This window comes from Larus michahellis, chromosome 2 (assembly GCF_964199755.1).
Source record: "Larus michahellis chromosome 2, bLarMic1.1, whole genome shotgun sequence".
In the NCBI taxonomy this organism is placed as follows: Eukaryota; Metazoa; Chordata; class Aves; order Charadriiformes; family Laridae; genus Larus; species Larus michahellis.
Window position 1 is genome coordinate 25,020,633 of NC_133897.1, and position 17,093 is coordinate 25,037,725.

Genomic DNA, 17,093 nt, shown 5'->3' on the forward strand with positions numbered 1-17,093 from the left:
TAAAGGGACCTATTGGCAGTATAATCCTGGGCAGAAAATTCAGATGGTGAATTGCGTCTCTTGGAATATCAATCAAACCTTGTCAGCAAAGAATGAGTAAACAATACTTTTATTAACCTGAATTTAGTCACTGATAGTGTGTTCGTTTCTCAAAAAGAAGAATTGTTTTGAGAAACAGGTCACCAGATCAATTACTTTTTTTTTTTTTTTGTCTAATAGCACACTTTCTTTCCACATTTTACACATCTAGTAAGGTGGTTTTTTTAATGTATCATTCTATACACAGTCCATAATGGGGAACTTATTTTATTTTAGGAAACAATATGGTATCTCTCGCCTGCCCAAGGAGATCAAAGGAAATAATTTGTATCAATATTTAGTAATGGAAACATAATGACAAAAAGGAGATTTCTTAATTCCTGGTGTTGTAATGTGATTGATGAGAAAAGTAATGCTTTTGCCCTGACGTCTGCCTCTCCTTCCACCGTACAACACTGTCATTGTTTCCATAGGGAAAGATTATCTGAGAATATAGAATGAAAAAAATGTGATGGTATTTTTTATTTCCATTTTCATACAGCTTTTGTAGGCGTATGGAAGCAAGGATAGGAAATGTGATTCTTTGATTATCAGGCTATTTCCTGTGGTAAGCATCACCTCCAGGCTAATCCTTGTCACCCCCAATCACTGGAATTAATTTTCTTCAGGGGATGATGACTTTTGGGTGGAGAAAAGGAAAAAACACCTGACGTTTTCATCCCCAAAATGTAAACCGACATGTGAAATTGCTCAGTTTAGAAATGATTGTCCTGAGAAACACCAAGCTGTTTTTCAGCTCCACCACCTCTGTAGTCTTGTCATAGAATCATAGAATCACAGAATGGTTTGGGTTAAAAGGGACCTTAAAGATCATCTAGTTCCAACCCCCCTGCCATGGGCAGGGACACCTCCCACTAGACCAGGCTGCTCAAAGTCTCATCCAACTGGTCCTTGAACACTTCCAGGGATGGGACATCCACAGCTTCTCTGGGCAACCTGTTCCAGTGCCTCACCATCCTCAGAGTAAAGAATTTCTTCCTAACATCTCCTCTACATCTCCCCACTTTCAGTTTAAAAACGTTACCTCTTATCCTATCACTCTACTCCCTGATAAAGAGTCCCTCCCCATCTTTCCTGTAGGCCCCCTTTAGGTACTGGAAGGCTGCTATAAGGTCTCCCCAGAGCCTTGCCTTCTCTTCTCTTCTCTTCTCTTCTCTTCTCTTCTCTTCTCTTCTCTTCTCTTCTCTTCTCTTCTCTTCTCTTCTCTTCTCTTCTCTTCTCTTCTCTTCTCTTCTCTTCTCTTCTCTTCTCTTCTCTTCTCTTCTCTTCTCTTCTCCTCTCTTCTCTTCTCTGCAGGTGGGACTCTTGGCCAGCCCATCTTACCCTGTGCGTCACTGGCTCTCACATGTGGAGCTGCCGTGGCTGGTCCTCAGAGAAGTCCTTGTGCTAGCCTACACCAGAATCACCAGGCAGCTAAACTACATCTCTTCATTACGTTAAGGCAGCGTTTCCAATATGAAACTTTTGTGGTTTTATTCTGATACTTTTAATGAAAAGCATGCTTGGTTGAAATACTCACACCTATAATTTCCCATCCGCTCAGAACGATGAGGATAAATTGCATTGATCTACAGAGCCCATTCTTGTGAAGCTGGTGCTCTCAAGGACACTGTTTGCATCCCTACCTGCTCGCAAAAGGACAAGAGATTTTGGACCTTTTGTTATTTTTAATGTCATTTAGATCTTGTCTTGCTACTAGAGTCAGTAATGGAAATAGCTTCTTTGTTCGCTAGTCAGGTTAGTGATGGATGTTTCCTGAGCGGGAAAACAGATCTTCAGTGCAGCGTTGGTGCCATGGGATCTGAGGCTGTGGGAACAGAGGAAACCTTCTTGTGGGAGGGCTTCCACTGAACTCAGATTACATTTTCAGAGAGGGCAGTTTTGCCACCAATTCCTCAGCATCCCACTTTGTCATTATTCACATTGCGTTAGCATGTAGAAGCTACATCTAGAAAAATACATAGAATTAGGCTTTAGCTAGGAAAGCACCAACCTCCTGGCTGGTGCTTAAGTGCTTTGCAGAACTGGGTCCTTGCAGGGAAACCCATATATATACATATATGGATTATATGTATATATATATTTAAAGCTGGAAGCTTAGTCTGACTCATACTTGGCACTAAACACTAATTAACTACAATTACTAACACCTATATTTGGGAAACACATACAAATGTGAGCCATACAAAATTAGATGGTCTGCCCTCTTGACAGACTGTTTCAAATAGTATTAGTGGTTTGTATTAATGGAAATCAAATGTAATAATTAGTGATTCAGAGAAAATTGTGGGAAAGTTACTCAGATAGATAGGGAAAGAATAAAGTAGTAGGGAAAGAATAAAGCTTTAAGATAGGCAAATTGCATTTGATGAATGCCACAGGTGCAACAGTTTTCAATACACCTTTGCTGGGCTAATAGCAATAAATGAGGCTCTGAGCTCTGTGAGGGGTGCCAGGTACTCTTCTAATAACAGTAATTCCAAAATAGTAGGTGAGTATGAGCTTAGAAATGAAAAAGGGAAATCAAAATACCGTCTCAGTCTTGTTGAAAGAAACTTTTAACTTCTTTAATTTCTAACAACAACAACAAAAAAAACCCTCACAAAAACCAACCCGCAATTAAACAACTATTTGCTTTATAACTTTTCCCATTCCAGAAATGTCATAAATATATGACAAAAGAAGCTTTGGAGTACTGTGGACTTTGAATCAAACCTGACAGATTATTTTGGGGTAATAAATCACTGAGGAAGGCCAGAATGGGCTTGCAGATAAAGATCCTGCAGATCCTCAATGAGGAGTAGACAGGTTTTGATGGCTGTTGTGTCTTATCTACCTCCTCAAACCTGCCTGTTTTTGCAACTTCCCCTTCATATGAGCCAGCAGCAGAGGTGAGATTTGCAGGAGGCTGGAAGGAAGGGGGGGATCGCAGAGGTGGCACCCCTGTGAGTGGCAAAGGGAATTAAAAGCATCAGGAGCACTTGGAGATCATCAGCAATGATCTGGCTCTTGGGAATACTTACACCCAACTAGTTATACGATGTGTGCTATCTACATACTTAACTTTAACAACAAATTTTGAGGGAGTGGCTACCACATAGCAGGGATTTACAAACAGGTTTTTGCAGTTTAAGCATTTCTAGCTGAAATATTTATGCTCTGCCATTGTACCACAACTAATTTATCGGAAGCTGTTGCAAAGGTGATAAAGACGTGGAGGACAGAAACATGTTTCAACAAGCAATAAGGTAAATGACTGCTTTTGGATACCGTGGATGACCATATTTCTTCTTTAGATATCTAGTTATTTAAATTAACGTGTGTAAAATATCTATTCTGCTAGTGAAGGTAAACTTTCATCTAGCTGAAAACGGTTTGCATTGTCACGTATTTGAAACAGAAAAAGGGATGAAAAGCTGGGGATTGATGCAGGGGGAACTTGTGGCCGCTGCTGTGCTTCAGCTGCAGGTGCAGCACAGGGCTGCCCAGACCCACCCCGCGACAAGACAAGGAAAAGCTGTTATTTTGATCATCCCTTCTGACTTTCTGCCTGCTCCAGGCTTCTGAGTTTCACGTGATCATTCTTTCAGCAAGCCCACAACTTTGCACGGGGCTGGAGCATCGCTCTGGATCCAGACTCCAGGTTGAGCCAGGACTACCCAGTTCCCCTTGGGCTGCTCACTTGGGAAATGCTGCTGCTCCCCGTTTGTGCCAGTCGGGGTAATGGGGTTTCTACTGTGTGGGTAGTTGCCTACAGAGTCTGCACAGCTACACCTTATTCACTTGAAAGACTTTGCTCTTGCTGAGTACGGTCTCCTCTCCCTGACTGCTCTGGGGTGAAATTGTGCAGGATTTTTTTAAAATGTATTGCTATTGTCCTTGTCAAAATCAACTTGTTCGGGAAAGTAACTGCACCACATTCAGAAGACACTTTTTCAATGTTTTGTTTCTCCAACTGTTTGAAAGCAACGATTTACACAGCCATAGCGGAATGGCAAATGTAGATAAGGAAACCAGCCTGCAGGCATTTGCCATCTGCATTTAACTGTAATATAAATGCCAATTAATGCAAATGTTGACAATTTGTTAGATCTTTAATACCTGCCTGAACAATAACCCCAAAAAGTCAGATGGAACTTCATTAAAACTACTTTTCAATCTAAAATAAAGTAGTTTTTCACTTGCACAGAGGGACTGTCCTTCAACAACCTGGCTGTCCTCCAGGTTATTGTTCTGAGGCCTTTGCAACTACATTGGGAAGAAGAGGTGGTTGTGAAGGACTAACAGCAGCTGCCAAGTGTGGAAATCTCACAGGTGGGAGGTGTTGGCAGATGTTCCCCAACTTGTCCCTCTTTGTTCTCTCCTGGGATACAACACTCCTTCTGCAAATACGTGGCTGGTGTCAGGAGGAGAATGGATGTTCTGTTCCAGAGCTGATCTTTCTGATAGGAAGTGATAGTCTTTCTGGCTACGTCTCTGCAATAACTTCACTTATAGCTTTCTCCCAGTGCTTTTCCCTACAGAGAGCACTGCTGACCCAGCAGCTTGAGAATGATGCAGGATACCTGGGTTTGGGCTGCTGCAAGCTCCCTCGGGAAGAAGTGCCTAGATAGCTCAACACTTCCTGGTCATGTCCGCAGGTGCTGTTCCAAATCAGAGCTACTGTCGGCCAAAGGCACAGGCTTACAGAGTGGTCTGGCTCTGTGGCAATGTGGCTGCTGCTATTTATATTGCCACGTTGGTCAAGCAGGTAATTTGGGAAAACAACAAATGAGAAATCTGGATATTGTCCTCTGTGCTCTCAAAGACATTTTCTGTGTGATCTGGAAGCTCTGAGTATATGGCTTCGTCTCAAATACAGAGAAGGGTCAGGTAATTTAAATTACTAGAAAAAACAATGAGTGTATTGAATTAATTGGCTTAGCCCATATAGGTGCATTGTCACAGCTAAGTTTCATTTCCAAGTTTTTAACCCCTGGTTACCTGTTTGAGCATGAAACTATTCTTCTCAGCTTGAAAATCCCCTGCTTAAAAACTCCCTCTCTCCAAATGTGAAGGCTGAAGTGGAGCATCATTCACAAGTATCTCCCATGTCTGCTTTAATCATGTCTATTTAAAATCTACATGCTAAAATTAAGAGATCAAACTCAACCTGTGCAACAACCAGCAGCTAATGAGCTCACAGTGCAGAGCAGGCAGGTAGGCACCTTATTTTCTGTTAACTGCTGACAGTTGCTGTGGCTTGTTCATACTTACTGCATGTGATGGAGCGGACAAGTTTGCGGTATTTTGTGGTGCACCCTGCACCACTCCGTCCATGCTGTCAAATGTGGCATGAAACTGAGCCTCTAGTTTCATCTGGAAGAAGGCAAAGCAGCAGATATTCCTAAAAGAGGGGTTTATTTGTTCTTTGTTCTTGTCTTTTGAGGACCGTGGTCGCACCTGACAACCGAGTCTGTGCGCTGCATATGCTGTAGAAATGGTTTTCAGCTTATTAACTCCAAAACCCATTAGAATGTATAGTTGAATTTACCAGTTTAGAGATGTGGTTTTAATTACAACCTAAGTGCATTACAGAAGTAAATGCAGATTGATGTTGCAGAAGGAGGCTGCAACGGCAGACAGAGACAGTTCTAGTCCATTGCTTGGTAGCTGTTTGATGGGAGGTAACTCCGGGGACAGCTTTGGATTGTCACCGGCCTGTGCTGCTTTGCTGCTAACACTCAGCCAGGTGGGTTCTGGTGGCTTGGTGCAGAGCCGGCTGCCCCTCTTGGGTGCCAGCGAGCAGCCCCCTCCCTCCATGTGCCCGGGAGAGCTCCCCAACTCCCGAGCACTCACCCGCTCGCTGCGGGATAAAAAGCAAATTCAATTGTTTTATCCAGAGTCTGGGGAGAGGATGCGCGAGATCAAAGTAAAAACCATCGCCTTGAAGTGATGCTTTCCTTGAAGATTTTCCTCACTTGCAGCTGAAGTTACTCCCTTCCTAGACCCGTGAGGAGTCTCAGAAATGGGGAGCGACATCTGCCTTCGCAATATTGAGATGATTGAACCTGCTAAAACATGCAGGTGCACTTGGGGCCAGGGCATGGGGAAAACTGCCCTTTCCTTGCTCAGGGTCACCAGCAGAAGAAACCTGACAGGCCTTTCTAAGTGGTGTGCTGTCCCTGGGGACCCCGGCCACCCCTGTGCCACCTGCCCTCAGCCACTCTCTGGCCACGCGGGGATGGGGAGCAGTCAGGTCACGCACAGCTTTCATCTGCTGTCCCTTACCGTGCAAGCTGCCATCATTGGTCCGAGGCTGGTTTTGAAAACAGTGACGTGTTTCATGAAAAAGGCATCAGATTTGGGCATTTGCTTTGCTGAGACATGGCAAAGATAATTTGAAATCACAACCTTGCATTTAATCTCTGAGGAGGTTAAAAATCCAGTACGCTAAGTTAGATTTTGCAAGAGATGAATGTACAAAAAATACAACAGGTGTACAAACAATGAACAATGGGTTTCTATAGAATATTTTTAGCAGGCACTAGGTATCATGCATGCGTGTCTATTTTCTTACTTTGTTCAGTAACTAATCTGTTTTGGAGACAGCATGTATTATGTGGCTTCCCATTGCCTCAACACATTAATAAGATTTATTTTTTGCACAACTTGGCTGCAAAAGATTAAAACACTAATGACTTGTCATTTGCATGCTTCTTTTTTGAAGTTTGTGTTTGATACCGCACCTTGACACCAAAGCAAAAATTGCCAGTGTTACGCATTAATAAACGTTTCACATATTTGTAGGAAAGAAATCTGTGAGTTAACAGCATTGCAATAGGTTTACTTACAAGAATATGCTTTTTAATTACAATAAGCCAGTGTTTCACTATAGGGTGATGAGGGGAGAGTGTTTTCATGAGTTCTACCACAGTTAGGAGTGTCTGTCTTTGTTCTGCTTTGTCATGAGAAAAATGACATTATTTTTTTGTCTCTTAGATAACTCATACACAATAAAAGCGTTTCATAATAATACCACACTGAGTCCATGAAAAACAGTTGTGATATGTTACCGATTATTTATGAAGGGAATCTTGGAGAAATGCTCTGGCTATAATACTTTTCTGCTTTTCTATACTACCTATATTTTGTTAAATAACACAATTATCTTGGTTTGAAGATAAAACTCTCCTTTTCTGCCACACAAACATATGCACACAGGTAGATTCACCTTTTCAATGGATAATTGAAGGCTTTTTAATCTAGCAAACAGCATAAAATAAGCCAGTGCCTGGAAGCTGTGGCTCATGAAATTCAAACTTTAAATAAGTATTTTTAGCACTTTCAGAGAACAAAGACAAGTACTGGTGCAGTTTCCTCAGAGAAGTGCTAGATTTTCTACTGAAGATATGGTCCCAATACAAAGAAACGTAATTACAAGTGTTGGACTTTATGTAGGAATTACGGAGGAACTGGAGAGAGTCGCTATTATTACAGTGTTATGCCTATGGTTATGTAAAGAGACCAGGTGACAAATTACCATGGCCACTTCTTTTGAATTCAAATCTATTAATTTATTCTGAATACTCAGAATACCACAAAATCCTTGTGTTCTTTGGTTCTGCTCCACATTCTGCTTTTGTTTGAGCTCTCTAAAGTTGTTATTTGGGCTTTTTGAATTTCCCAAGATGCAGTCGACTATATAGTATCCCCAACAGAGCAATCGTCAGCCTGGGGAATATTGTAAGGCAGCTGTTCTTCAGCAGTAAGTGGGTCTTCTCTTTGGTTTACTACTTAATGCTCCTGTTTTATATTCCATAGCAATAGGTCTACTCGAAGTTGAAGAACAGCTAGCTGTTTTTCTTCAAAATGCTCCAAATGCCATTCTCTAGTGTGATCAGTGGCACTCTGAATGTCCCCGACTTGTTGCATTAGGAGTGCCCAAGCATGAGCAGCAAGGCAAGAGAGCTGGTGGTGGCTACTTGGAGCTTGTAAAATAAATACACATCAGAACAAACGAGTGCTAGTTGAGCAACTGGGAAATTTAATGACTGGTTTTACATCCTTTAGTTCATTAAACAACTCAGTGACTAATGGTGCATGTGAGATGGTATATGGTAAGTATGGTCTTTTAATTTTTTCCCCAGAAAGGGACAATTTTATCAAATGCACTATAACAAGAAAGAATACGAATCACTAATGAATAACCCCTAAATATAAGCAAGGAATAAAGGATGCAGTAATAGCTTCAGATAGATAAACCGGCATAACACAACTGTAGCACTATTAGTTGAAGGATTCTTAAATATTGCCCTGTTGAGAGATAAAGTACACAGGTACACGTACAAAAGCTCAGGTTGAATGCTCAGCAGTTGAACCTTTTCTCTACCATAAATAACTGCCCTTCCCTAGAACAGTTGATGTCCCCAGGCCTGAATTACACCTGGGATCTGCTGCCTCTGCTGAAGACGGGGGAAAGTCGCACAGCTCAGTTTGTCCCAGTCCCAGGGTGGGTTTCCCCACACTGCCAGTAGCATTTCTCCTCCTCCTCCTCCTCTTAGGGTCCCGTGCTGGCTGCCCTCGCGTCTCTCCCCTGAGCTCCTGCACGGGTTGTTATGGGACATGGAGACACCGGTCACAGCCGGAGTTGGTGGCAGCCGAGCTCTCTGGCAAAAGCATATGTGTGACTTTTGAGTACACACCTAGGAGTCTCACACCAATTTTTGTAAGGAAAAATATCTCATTTTTTTTTCTGGGGAAAAAAAAAAAAAGAACTTCCTTTTTCTAGCAGAAAACTTTAAAGGGACATGTAACAGCAAGGTGGGAAACAAACCCTAAAAAACAAAATGTGTGACCAGTTCTAATGAATGGTCTATTAGAACAGTCTATTCATTCTCTATTTTTTTCACAAGGGCTACTTACACGTTTTAAGAAATTTCAATAGCTATTTCAATAGATCAGGTCTTGGCTATGTGTGGTTCCTTTTTGTGCCATTATAGTCCTTCCTCTTATTCTTTTATAAAATATAGATCACCAATAGATCACTGTATTGTCAGTGCCTGGGATTTCATGTGTATGGAAATGTCATATTCCTAAAATGCCATGCTAAACTTGAATTCATAAATCAATCACAAAAGAATTTCATTAAGCTCAGTGCTAAAGGCAGGCAAAAGCTTTAGATGATCCACAAATAATGTAAAATTAATTGGAAAATATTTGTATGAAAGGTGATTAAAAGTCAACAGTATCTCTTCACAACAGTCAAAACAGATTTGTAGAAAGCTGAGAAGTTCATAATTTCTTTTTATTTCTTTAAACCTCATCTAGAAAGCACCTAGTCAAGTTTGCAAGCAGCGTTCTTCATTTGCCAGGCAGAGTAGCCTGGGATACTCATTGCTGGGTCAGAAAGAGGAGTTCAGGAAGAAAGTAGTGTGGTGTTATCTAGATGGTCATGGCTGCTAAGTAAAAATATTTCATTCTCCATTTGTACCACCTGCAGAGTGAAGGATGCTGCAGAGCTATATACAGCTGCATGTAGCTCCTAGCACGGAAACATGGAGAATCATGACCAGAGACAGGTGTGTGCTTGAGGATCTGCCAACCTGTGTGAGCTGTAGCCTGTCCTCTGGGAACATCCCAGGTTACCGTTTTCTTTTGGCCAGTTCCTGTTGCGTCTGTGGGATCGGTGGGACCTTGCTGGTGCTGGTCTCTGTGTGAGCCTGTGGGGCTGCAGATGAGGTGTAGCTGCTTTGTGGTACCAGCGGCTTAAGCTGCTTTTCTCAGCTTTGCTGGCGGCTTTCCACCGCCTAGTATCCTCAAGGCATTTGGATGAGGACCAATACCTCCTTGTAAGCTGTATCCTGGGCAGAGCTGTCTCAGGGGCCACACTAGATCTTGAAAGCTGTTCCCATCCTGATCCAGTGAAAACTGCTCAGGAGCTTCTGTCCTCGGGCTGGAGAAGGCATTACTGGAGAGAGCCGGCACAAATATGGCCCCGTGCCTGCGGTGCCTGATCAGCTGCTCTCCATGTCACTTCCATCCTGCTCTGGGTGAGCGTCTGAATTTGGCCCTGTAAAGGTCTCTTTCTATACAACATATTTAATTTAGAGTAATGCGTTATGATAATTTCTGCAGCTGTTGATGCATGGGTAAAGCCTGATAATGTGAATTTATAGTTAAAATGATGCAAGTTGTTCACACTGCAGGATGTACTGGATGCCATAGTCCTGCCCTAGGAAGAGACAGACTTGCTGACCTGATGCTGTGGGTCTCTTACATCTGAGTTATATGGTTCAGTTTTGTTGTATCTAGGGAGTTAGGTTAGGGCCAGATTGTTATCTTGGCCATGCCACCTACCTCCAGTTACACAAAAGTAAGCAGGCTCGAGAAATTATCTCTGGATATTATTATTCTATATTTTAAGTCATTTCACTGTAAGCAGCTCTGAATGTAGAATGCTTTCAAAATGAAATGATCTCTCAAGCCATAGGATTTTTTTTTTAAGGAAAAGAAGTACAGAGCTGAAATGAAATTCCCTAAGCGCAGCCAGTGTCTCCTGTGCTCCTTTGCACTATTTTCCATTTTGGGCACAAAATAAAAAGTGTATCTTGGCTGTGTATAATTAATGTCATGGAACTGTGATCCTGGCATGACACGAGCTGTATCACTGGGAGCAGAAGGTAAGAAGAAATCATGATTGCTCAGCAATTTACACGGGAGGATGAAGGGGAAAGGCATTTTAAATTAATGGTTCTAAGGCCTTGATGTTGCCCTGTCACATTTCATAAATCTTTTCTGAGCAATATCTCCTGTGAAGGGGGACTTCACAGCCGCTTAGGGAATACCAAACAGGTACCTTTTTCAGGAGGAAACTGTTTTTACATTTTGCTTCAAAATGTACCCCATGGAAGGAAGCAGCGTTTCAGCTTATGGAGTAGCACTACATGTCTGCTGACTGCAAAGAGGAGTCCTTCTCCTCAGAGCCATTTATCTTCGAAACAACACCTGTCCCCTTTGATAAAAGGTTGAGCTCTCCCCACCGTGCCCGAGTGCCGCAGCAGAGGGCTGCCTGAAGGCTGGTCCTGGGCTAGCAAGGTCGAAAAGCCCCTCGCCACCTCACAGCCCAGTGGCGAGCTCAGACCCCAGGTCTCCGTGACCCTCAGTGCGTGGGTGGCTCTGCCTTCCTCAAGAGCTCTGCAGCTCGGTGCGCCCTGTAAAATCGGTTCCTTCAAGCAAGCACCGCAGCACATTTTAACCTTTTTTTTTAAAAGAACTGGGGAGCAGGTTTGGGTACTTCTAAGGCTTTGGGAACAGAGCGAACCGGGGTGGGAAACCCCAGCGCACCTGGCGTTTGCAGTACTGATCTGGCATTTGGAACGGTTCAGCAGCAGCGCCGAGTGGCAGCGGGCAGAGCTTCTCCCCGACATTCGCCCCCTCACAAGGCTTTCTGCGTCTTTTGGCAGAGCTGGCAACGCACGTCGTACAGCATTTGTCGTAGGTAGCGGTAACCTCACAGGTTTTATATGTTCCTCTGAAAGACTCCAGTGACGGAGCAGATCAGTCTTTATGTGAACTGAGTGCATTAATTGGCATTTATAACAGCGTAGTTAGTACATAGTGAGAGAAGGATAGATGACCTGCCTTAATATATTCAGTAGCTGTTTATATTCCTTATAGTACCGCTTCCATTGCACAAAAAGCTTTTACCTCACATTGCCTGCTCTTGGGCACTAAAAACACTTGAGCGATAGCACAAGTGACTCCCTTATGACAGTTATTTCCCCAAAATAATTCCTTATGCCTCCCCCATGACTGTCATTTGCTACAAAATCATTTCCACTGTGATCCGTACAAAGCCACTAATGCATTTTGTGACTAAAAGCAACCGCTGCTTAGCACTGGAATCCTAAAAAGATTGCAGAGGAAAAACAAACAGGGGAAAAAAATCTGCACCATGTGTCTCCGCAGGCAAAGACACAGGGAAGGGATTGGAAGCGGAAGGTGAACTTTCCCTGGAGCTGGCTGGGCTGGCAGCAGCTGTGCCAGAGGGTCACGGTGCGAGGACCAGGTGCCTCTGTGCCCTGATGGCCACAGCAGCCACAGCTCCTCAGGGTTGTATGTGGGAGGAGCAAGGTCATGCCCAGAGAGGAGGTGGAAGGGGATGCTGAGAGGTTTGATTAGTGTTTTCCCGATAAGCCTGGGTGGAAATGGCGCATATCTGGCCCTGTACAGCACGCTCGCAGGAGAGCACAGCCCCACATGTCGGTCAGTGGTGCCTCTGGCCATGCCCAGCAGCTCCATTTCACCTTCCCATCCTGCAAGGTGGGTGGCTTGGTGCAGCCACCACGTTAGCACTGCCCCAGCCAGCACTTCTGTTTTGTAGAAGGGTCACGGTAATCTGAGCTTCTTGATTTTTAATGAATAGACAACAGTTTCTAGAGCACACAGAGAAGGCGCCGAGTTCAATTTTTACATAGGGATCATTCAGGAAACTGCCAAATAAGCAAACTACTGGGAAAATAACCCTTCTGTTTGTTTCATACAATCCTAGAGTTTATGGTGTTATGGTGAGGTATCATGCACGGAGACAGAAATGTAGTCTGCTAGACATAAGACAGACTCCTCCTGTCCCAGAGAACTTGAAAACATGAGTTGGGATGAAAAATGGAAAGAATGGAATTCTAGCCTACAAAAGAAAGTGGACATGTTAAAAGCCCATAAAAACAGATACAGAAAAAGCTTTCATAATCAGGGCAAGGAATAATCCAGTGGCCATGTTAATGGTGGATAGACAAGAACTAATGCCCTAAAATTGCAGTATGACTGGGATTAAATACTAGGAAAATCCTTATAATGGTAAAGATACAGTGATTTTGGAAGATGGGGAGGTTGCAGGGGTCTCCATCACTGGCAGTCTTTAGTAACCTGTTATTGGGCTGGACTGGACTGATCTAAGTGTGGTTGATCCTGCCTTGAGACCAGGACAGGCCATACGGCCTCTTTAGGTCCCTTCCAACTATAGCACTCCAAATGTGTTTGCAGGCACAATGGAGAAATGATTAATTCTCACTTTATTTAATTGCGGATAAATAAAGTATTTGTTGAATAGTAGCCAATTTGCTCAGTGAATGTTTAGTGCTTTATACTTGACTAAATCTACATATTATTTAATACCCCCCATTTCTGTTCTTGTCAGAGAGCTTTCAGCAGTGGCTAGCAATCTTTCTGCATTTCAGCAGACTGCATAATAACAGTTTTAAGTAGAGTGATCTGTTACTCGGATAATATACTCATTACGGGTGGAAATTAGGAAGCTTATTTGAGAAATGTGAAGTGCATTAAAACCAAATGAACTCCCAAATGAGATCTGGGCTCCACATGAAAAAAAAACCCCTTTCTTAAAAAGTCAGAATTTACAAAGATGCAAGGACTGTAAAAGTTTGGAATGAGAAACATGACTTTTACAAACATGTGATATCAGCAGGGCTAATTTCAGATGACTGATTGGGAAGGCAGTTATGCCTGGAGAAGAAAAAATGCAAAAACCTAATGCAGGGAATCCCAGGGAACCTTTATTTTTCACTTAAGTGCAAGGGACATTTTGAACCTATGTTGTCTCTAGTAATAACTTCAATGACAGCAGCTAAAAATAAGCACTATGCAAACACAGCTGAAGTCACCGGTGTGAGAAGGCGTTTGACTGCAGCACGGTCTTTGTAAATTGGGATTCTGATCTGCTAGCAGAATAACTCTCCTCTGCGGTTAGAAGTGCTGTCCCATAATGTAAAAGTCAAATAGATCCGGGGGGCCAGTCACTGCATCTTCCTGAATCTTAACAAAAATGTTCTTAGCACTAAAAGGTCTACAAGGCTGTATCGTAAGATTTTACAATCCTGCGTTGAATATGTAGGCTTTTCCATCAGTGCAGAGTTAAGATTTAAAAATAATCCTTTTTTTGAAGATTTGAAATTGAACATGATTTGGGGATAGTAAAAATATGGAGCAAGAAACATCTTGTGGGAAATACTGTCCAAAATCATAAGCATCTAGCTGAGAAAAGGTGAATGTGCCAAGACTATCACGCGATGATGGTTTTTAACTTCTGACAGCATTTTTGCAAAGGGAAATTTTTAACAGAATCGCGATGAAGCTGCTGAAGAGGCAACGTGGAAATTGCTCCAGAAGTTGCTTTTGAAGGCCAAATTTGAATGAAGGTAGAGACTTGGCCAGTCTAATTCCAGCTTCTCCTTCCCTGTTCAGCACTAGTTTTGCTGTTCTGCATCACTCTCCTGAGGCCTCTGCAGGTCAGTTAGTGCCTCGCGTGAGCCGGCGTCGTGCATCAGCTCTGTGGGCTCTATCTGGTTATAGGGCTATTTCTGCCTCTGTAAGTCTAATGAGCAGGGCTCGCAAAGCCGTGTGGCCCCAGCCCAAAAAGGGGCCAGCCCATGCATCTAGCTGACTTTGGAAACGAGCTCTGAAACCCCATCAGGGTGTACAGCAACTGGCTTGGTACAGAGGTGGGGGCAAATAGTCCTCCTAGGTACTGGAATGAAAGGGAGGTGGTTGTTTTAAGAAGTGTGACCTCCAGGGAACGCAGTAGCATTTTGAGGAGTTTTATTCACCTCCTGTGATTACAAGAAGCTATTTTATTTGTTGATGAACTCCAGCTTCTGTGGAAAAGATAAAATGGATCTTAAAAAATTACCATAAAGCATACCTATATGGGAAAATGGAATCTGACACATGCACCTTATTAGTAATTAGGAGACCAGGTTGAGTCTTTTGATGTATCACCACATTATCTAAGAAACTGGTAATGGCTGATTTTTAAAAGGTTTGCTTTTACCTTCAGTAAAATGGGAATAATAAAGTTCCTGTCCACTCATTCTTAGTTGGCTTCCTTGACTGCCTCTGCAGGAGAAGTATGTTTCGTAACTAATAACTAGTACAGAAGAATAGAAGCCCTCAGCACTATCACCGTGATAAAATAATTTATAAAAATAATAGATCAGATGCTTCCTAACTTGCATAAAGTGAGTTAGTATAGTCTAACATGAGAAATAAAAATGCTGAAAGGCAAGTCTGCAAAAAGAACTGGCTGAATAATTCATACTTAAATTGAATCTGATAAATTTGTCTCCTTTTCTCCATTGACAGAAAGCCTATATACAGTTGACTGTTTCTGCAGATTTATTCTGTTATTCTATGATTCATGTGCTATACAGATCTCTTTTGGAGTATTGTCTGTATCGTTTAACTGACTGGTTGTGTAAGGAGCACGGATTTGTTTCTCTTTCTTGATGGTGCGGCGCTAATGCTAACAACCAGGACTCTGATACTAATGCTTAAGGAAAACAAACATAAAATTCACTTTCTATAAATATTTGAGCATAAAAACTTAGTACTTGCTTTACATGAATATTGATAGTAGTAAAATACGGTGTTATGGGTTTTCCAAATGTTCATGGAAAGTTAAACAAGGTCAAAGGCAGACTGTTTGAAAATGTGACTGAGTATTCATGCTGGTTTTTCCTGGTTTCAGAGCTCTGACAAAGTTCTAAGCCATGCAGTTGCCAACAGGATCCTTTTCTTCTTTCCTCACCCTAATTTATGTGTCTTAATATGTGAATCCTGACATGGGTTTACAAATGGCAGACTCCACCTATTGGCGCTGATGGTATAAGGTGTGTGCTAAGGACACCCAGAACACTACAGCATTAGTTTAGATCCTTAGAGGCTTATTTTAGGGAGCTGCATGAGGTCCCTGATGGCAGCCTTGCTGGAACGCGTGCTCCCAACACGAGCCTGCTGGCAGGTCAGCTGGGAAGACACAACCCCACAACCTTATTCATTTTTTAAGATAACCACTCGAATACCTGCAGTGTAAAGCACATTGTGTCTGTGTTCACCCTCTCTGTCAGCGTGCCAGGAAGCCCAGCTAAGCTGTTTTTAAAATGACACCATAGAACCAGATTTTCCTAAGTCCCCAAATAGCAAAGCAATTTCAGGAATACAGCAAGATAAACAAGGAGAAAAATATGAAAGCAAAACAGTAAGTGCAGGCTGGGTATTCTCTTGAAACATCAAGTGTTAATCACAGACTGCAGCAAGGAAAGGGGAACATGGGAAAAATACTGAGTAGTGACATTTCATAATTGCAAATGGTACAGTGAGTACCAATAACCTTCATCATACTCGGAAACCTTAGAAACACGGTCTGTGAGTGATGCTTGAGAAAACAAGAAAAAACTCTCTTGGCAAAGAGAGTTCTTTTCCCTCTTGGTGCTCAGCCTCTGCATGAACAGGCTGATGGTGGAGTAGAAGATGCCTTTTGTGATTGTATTTTAGCTCCCGTGTTGCTGATGTCATGGAGCAACATGGTTGAGCTGGCAGCTCATGGGCTGAATCTCACGTGCTGGACTCTTTCTGCAAGTCTCCCTTTTCATCAGGGCGCCCAGGGACCAGCACTTCAGCTGCTTTAACAGCTGTCCCCACCGCTTGTGCCCTCACCCGCAAACAGACGGTGCTTAACGCCTGAGCCGGTGCCTTTGTGTGTGTGTGTGTGTGGTACAGAGGACAGAGGAGCTCAAGGCACACATATTCACATGTGTCCACCTGGCATCACAAGGGGAACTGCCGTCCCTGCGTTGGGCTGGCCTGCCTGGCTCCCAAAATTGGAGTCCAGTCCCTCTAGATGCCAAATTTAGAGCACATTTATTCACAAGCAATATCTCCCCATGGAGACTTTTCTTAAGGAGAAAAAAAGTTGACTCTATGTCCTTTAAAAAAAAATAAAGTTAAGCTGGAGTTTTATTTTTTTGACCTACGTTATTGGATCAGTGGGGTTTTTTGAGAGGTTGTTTGTGGAAACAGAAGGAGAAGGTGGAGGAGCTGACATTTCAAGGATGTCTTTTGTACACAGAAGAAATTGAGTATAAATACATTTTGGATTCATGAATTTGTGTGTTTGTACTGAGATATCTTTCTAATTGAAATACAAGGACGACAGCTAT

At 42.7% G+C, this 17,093-nt stretch overlaps 1 protein-coding gene across 2 annotated transcripts in view; it reads left to right on the top strand.

Annotated features, from left to right (window-relative positions):
• ZNF804B (zinc finger protein 804B) overlaps positions 1–17,093 on the top strand; it is a 241,069-nt gene that overhangs the window by 109,637 nt on the left and 114,339 nt on the right. The gene's annotated exons all lie outside the window — the stretch shown is intronic.